Consider the following 6,440-nt stretch of genomic DNA (forward strand, 5'->3'; position numbering starts at 1 on the left):
GAATTTTAGAACAAATAGCAGGACATTTAAGTAGATAAAGTTGGAGAAGTGCATACTAGATAGTACTAAGATTTTCCATAAAGATCTGCTTAACCAGAGTAAAAATAATAAATATATCATATATAAATATAATATATATTAGTCTGGGACTACAGAAATTGAGAAATACAAATCTTATATAGATACTAAAACTGGCTAACTGAAATAATTCATCTTATATCATAAAACACAAATCATAACTGCCATCTCTTACCTAGATTTTGCATGATAATCACCATAGATATAGATATTAACTCTTTAAATTAACAATATATGTACTTATTCATCTGTATCTTGTAATGTTCTAAGCACTTTCAGTATGTTACATAATTTAATCCTGAACATATTTGAGATCTAACATTATTATCCTATTTTTATGTAAAGTTGACAAAGGGACTGTGGGTACAGGATACTCTGGACCCATAGTCACAATCCCGCCCCAAAATGTGGGCTCCTAAATTGATGTCCCTAGAATATCTAAGAGGTTGGTCATTGGTGAGGACCCTGATTTACTCCTGTGGATACATGGAACACGATGCACAACCACAGAGCATCACACCCTGGCTTGTACAGAAAGTGAGGGTTCACATTTTTGGTATAAATATTCCCTAAGTTATGTTTCAGTTACTTTCTAAATACTTCTCATACAGAATATATACCTAAGAGTTTTTAAGATCCAATTGGATCTTTAAACCTGAAAAGTTGATTCAATTTTGATTTCCATAATAAAAAATTCTATAAATAGGAGATTTTATTTTTTCCATAATTCACTTTTTGTGTTTTTCTATGGCAGTTATTCCAAAAATTTCCATACTAATTGATAAACAACTAATCATCATCAGGAAATCTCATGATCTTGAACTCTGGCAACCTTACTGTAAGTTACCAATATTAACTTCACAGACAATATTATAGTAATTTCAGGTATACAACATTGTGATTTAACAAATTATATGTTATGCTATGTTTACAAGTGTAGGTTACAGCTGTCACCATACAGACTATTATGATACCTTTGACTATAATCCTTAATGCTGTGTTTTTTATTCCTGTGACTTATTCACTCCATAACTGGAAGATTGTATGTCCCGTTCCCTCTTGACCATCGTGTCCATCACCCCACACTTCTCTCTTCTGGTAACCATCAGTTTCTTCTCTATATTTCTAGGACTCATACTGTTTTTTCCTTATTAATTTATATTTTTAGATTCCACATATGAGTGAAATTATGTAATATTTGTCTTTCTCAGTTTGACTTATTTCACTTATAATACACTTGTGGGTCCAACTGTGTTGTAAAAAGGGGAAGAATCTCAATCCACTATGATAATGGTATAATATTATATATATATATATAATATAATATATAATGGTATAATATAATATATAATATAATATATAATAATATTTACACACCATTCCTTCCTTATCCACTGATGTTGTTTCCATATCTTGTCTATTGTAAATAACATTGCAATAAACATATGGGTGTATATAAAAATATACAATAAAAATACACAATGAAATATTATTCAGGCCATAAGAATGAAATCTTGCCATTTGCAATGACATGGATGGAGCTAGAGAGTATTATGTTAAGTGAAATAAATCAGAGAAAGAGAAATATAGTGTGATTTCAGTCATATGTGGAATTTAAGGAACAAAGCAAATGAGTAAAGGGGGAAAAAAAGAAGAGAGAGAGAGAGACAAACCAAGAAACAGGCTCTTAACTATAGAGAACAAACTGGTGGTTATGAGAATGCAGGTGGCTGACGGGATGGGTTAAACAGATTATAGGGATGAAGAGTGCATATATGATGAGTACCAGCTGTTATACGAAAATGTTGAATCACTGTATTCTACACTTGAAATTAATATTACACCATATGTTAAATAATTTGAATTTAAATACAACTTAAAAAAGGAATATCATCTGGAGATTTGAAAAAAAATAAAAGTAAGGGTGCATATACTCTTTTGCTTTCCTTGGGGGAAAATGTATACCCAGAGGTGGAATGACTAAGTATTGATATCTTTGAACCATAGTTGTGAATTCTTAGATTTCTAATAAATTTGGTCAATTATAGGTAATTTATAATCTAAAAATTTACAGGTCCTTGGAACTTTCCCTTATTGGCACCCAGGTTGCTATGTGTAAACATGCACACGTGCTCACGTGCATATGTGCATACACACACACACACACACACACACACAGTTATTTTGGGTGGTCATATCCCATGAGTGATCTGTCAACTCCATAGTTCTTCTAGGTGATCCAATGGAGAATACAACTTGGGTGGCCAACTATACTGGACGATCAGATTTTGACCTAGTGGGACTCTTCATTCAATCCAAGTACCCAGATCTCCTTTGTGTGGTGATTTTTGTAGTTTTCCTGATGGCCTTGTCTGGAAACACCATCCTGATCCTTCTGATACACTGTGATGTTCACCTTCATAACCCCATGTACTTTTTTATCACCCAATTGTCTCTCATGGATGTGATGTACATTTCTGTCACTGTGCCCAAGATGCTCATGGACCAGGTCACAGGAGTGAATAAGATCTCAGCCCCTGAATGTGGGTTGCAGATGTTTCTCTATCTGACACTAGGAGGTTCAGAATTTTTCCTTCTAGCTGCCATGGCCTATGACCGCTATGTGGCCATCTGCCATCCACTCCGTTATCCTATCCTCATGAACTATAGGGTGTGTCTCCTCTTGGTGTCTTCTTCCTGGTTTCTAGGATCTGTGGATGGATTTATGCTCACACCCGTCAGCATGACCTTCCCCTTCTGTAGATCCCGGGAGATCCATCATTTCTTCTGTGAGGTCCCTGCTGTAATGAAGCTTTCCTGCTCAGACACTTCCCTCTATGAGACCCTCATGTACCTGTGCTGTGTTCTCATGCTCCTCATCCCTGTGACAATCATTTCAAGCTCCTATTCTTTCATCCTCATCACCATCTGCTGAGGATGAACTCAGCAGAGGGATGGAAGAAGGCCTTTGCCACTTGTTCTTCCCACATGATGGTAGTCATCCTCTTCTATGGTGCTGCTGTCTATACCTACATGCTTCCCACCTCCTATCACACCCCAAAGAAGGACATGATTGTATCTGTCTTTTACACTATACTCACTCCTGTTCTAAATCCTTTAATTTATAGTCTTAGGAATAAGGATGTAACAAGGGCCCTAAAAATATTGTTGAATGTGGGATCTGTCCTACAGGAAACTATGAAGTAGGGAATATTTGTACTAATGTGTTTTTCCCCCTTCACTCTACAAATCAAAACTTTAGGACTTTTGGCAATATTTTTCTTCAGATTCTTATAACATAATGTGTCATCATCTCTTTGTCACTTTTGAAAGCATTATGTCCCTGTACTGGAAAGTTCTTCCTTTTTACACTTCTGCATTCAAAGTGCTTGTACAATTGTATTGTATTCATGTTGTATTTTTCTCAATATTCATATTATTAAGAAGTAAGTGATAAAATATTTAGAAACAAAGATCATAAGGTGTACAACTGATGAAAGAGAGATGGAGAGAGAGGTGATAAACCAAATGGAGTATAAACTTATAGGAGAATCTAGGCAAAAGGTGATAGGAGTGTTAATTGTACTATTATTATTCATACTAACCTTCCATAAATTTGAACTTACTTAAGAATAAAACATAAAGGATCAGAATTTTGATTATTTTAAAATTTGTCCTTGCAGCATGGTGGCAGTGTGACAAAGCTTGGAAATCATGCGCTAGTTACCATGGCTGATCAATACTTCCACAATTCAGTTACTGGTCTGGTTTTAAAAAAAAAAATGTATTGTGTTATGTAAGTAACCATAAAATTCATCATTAGTTTTTGATGAAGTATTCCAAGATTCATTGTTTATGGCCTGTGTTTAACTAGGGCAATATTGTTCTTAGGTTCTAAACCTGAAGATATCCTGTGGCCATTACTTCTCCAAAATCATTAGTACATTGTGGTAGAAGGTATTATGGGAAAAATATTAACCTTAACAAGGAGGTCTTAGGGAAGCTTTCCAGCATAAGGTGGTATTAGAGCTCATATTTAAAGTATTTAGCTTAATATACAAACAAGAAGAGGAAGATCATCAAATATTCAGTCCTTAATTTATTCAAAAAAGATCTTATACTACAATAAAAAATAACAAATAGTTGAGTCAAGATGGCAGGGAATAGGAGGAGGCACCATTTCAACCTGTACCCTAAAGTGAGCTGATCACCTACCAAAGAACTTTGATCACCCAAGAAATCAGCCTGAGGTCAGAATTATACATGTCTGGATCTCTACAGGAGCAGAAGATGCCAGTGGGCAGGTAAAGCAGAGTGGGAACATTGGCTGATATTGGAAGATAAACAAAAGGGGGAGGGAGCCACCAGAGGCAACCGATTGGAAAGTAATACCCCAATACGAGAGTGTCCTGCATCTTGGGACCAGAAATAGCTTGGAGTCTAGTAGAAAGCACTCAAAAAAAAAAAAAAAAAAAAGAGCAAAGCATCGCAGGCAAAATTGTGGGAATTGGGGCAGTTAGGGAGAGGGGCTTAAGTCCCCAGGCTCAGGACAGCCTCCCCTGGCGCTGAGCCAGAGAGAGTGTGGCAGAGAAAGCAAGTCTCGGTCCCTGCGCCGCTGGTGTGCCTGAGCCACCAGCGCACCCGAGAACGTGTGGGGTCAGGCTCCTGTAAGGGGCTGGGTGCCTCCCCAGATGGCATCCCTGAAATGCGCGCGTCCCAGACCCTCCCCTGGGAGAGGAGCTCACAGGTGCTAGCTGGGGGCTCTGGCACCCAGAAGCACCAAGCATTCCCAGTGCAGGCCAGCGGGAAAATCTCAGTGTGTAATCGCTGCTTGGAACCTCTCTGGTGTTCTGGGGCTGCCCAGACAGCCGCCACTGCCGTGGTAATTGGGTACAAGGAGGAGATCCTGCATCCCCAGGGACCGTGAGTCAGAACCTACTCTACCAGCAGCTCTGCAGAGCATTCTGAGGCTTCTCTCTGAGAGGGAGGTCTGGGTGCAGTTTGCTCTCCTCTAAACTTCCAAAAAGGATCAAAAGCTGTGAAGGCGAGAGAAAACAGATGAACAAACATAAAAACCTCCGGAGAACAAGCCTAAAAAAAAAAAAAGGTTTCCTAAGAGCCAGCCCCATTGAGGGGGGCGGGAGGACCTAACTCAGGGAACATCATTGACAGAAAACACACGTGGCAGACCCCTCCCCAAGAAAACCAACCAGGAAGGAAGAAAAAAAAAAAGAAGATGACAAGAGAACAACCACCACTACTTCATAAATACAACTTTTATTTTTAACTCCTTTTTTTTTACACATATAGATAATTTTTTAACCTATTTACCATCACAGTGAGATGTCCAGTACATCAAATTCCTTAATAACCTTCTAACCTGAACTTTTTGATACATACACCGGTGTTTTATTTTGCTTTTCTATTTTTAAAAATGTAAAAATTTTTTTTTTAAATTTTACTTTTTTTTTAAAATTTATTTATTTTAGTCTAGTTTATTCTTTTTTAATTTTTATTTTCTACTATACATATAGAGTTAAACTTCAAGGTAATCCCCTTTCCCCAGTCAATGTTACCCCTATAGGTAAACCAATTTTTAATCCCCCTGTATCTTAGGAAAACTGAGTCCCTTAACAAAGACACCAAGATACATCCAGGTAGAATCAAAATAACCTTCCTCGCCCACACTGAGAATTTATAAGCACTTTCCCATCTTTTCCTTCCACCAGTGTTTCTGTGTATTTGTGTTTGTCCTGATAGTATATAAATCTTATACTTGGGGTTCTTTTTGACGAGGTTCTTCCTTTTTTTGCTTATATATATATTTTTTTCTCTTGTCATATCCTTTTTTTTTGTTTGTTTATATACTTTTATCAGTCTTTTGGTTTGACTGTTTTTGTTTGTATACTTCATGAATCTTAACTCAGAGCCCATTTGGGCTGAGCCTTCTCTTTTATCTTCCCTTTTCTCCTGTCTCAGTCTCTCTCTCTCTTTTCTATTTTTCCTCTATTTCTTTTTCTTTTCTTTTTTCTCTCATTTGGGTGGGAAATTCTGATTGCACAGAAGCGTTCCAGGGTGCACCTTGACTGCACCACAATCAATATATCCATGTGCATCTGTTCAGTCATCTCTTACCAAAATGACTAGGAGGAGGAATGCCCAACAGAAGAAAATACAGAGGATGGACCTTCTGCAACAGAGCTAATGGCTATCGACATAGACAATATGTCAGAAAGGGAAATAAGGCTAACAATTCTCCAGGCAATAGCTAGGTTGGAGAAAGCCATGGATGACCAAACAGAATTGATTAGGGCAGAACTGAAAGCCACCAGGGATGATGTTCAAAATGCTCCAAATGTGTT

At 37.4% G+C, this 6,440-nt stretch overlaps 1 pseudogene; it reads left to right on the forward strand.

The window, feature by feature from the left end:
• Positions 1 to 1,718: 1,718 nt before the first annotated feature.
• LOC123938832 lies at positions 1,719 to 3,285 on the forward strand (annotated as a pseudogene).
• The last annotated feature ends 3,155 nt before the right edge of the window (positions 3,286 to 6,440 follow it).

This window comes from Meles meles, chromosome 3 (assembly GCF_922984935.1).
Source record: "Meles meles chromosome 3, mMelMel3.1 paternal haplotype, whole genome shotgun sequence".
NCBI classification, from domain to species: Eukaryota; Metazoa; Chordata; class Mammalia; order Carnivora; family Mustelidae; genus Meles; species Meles meles.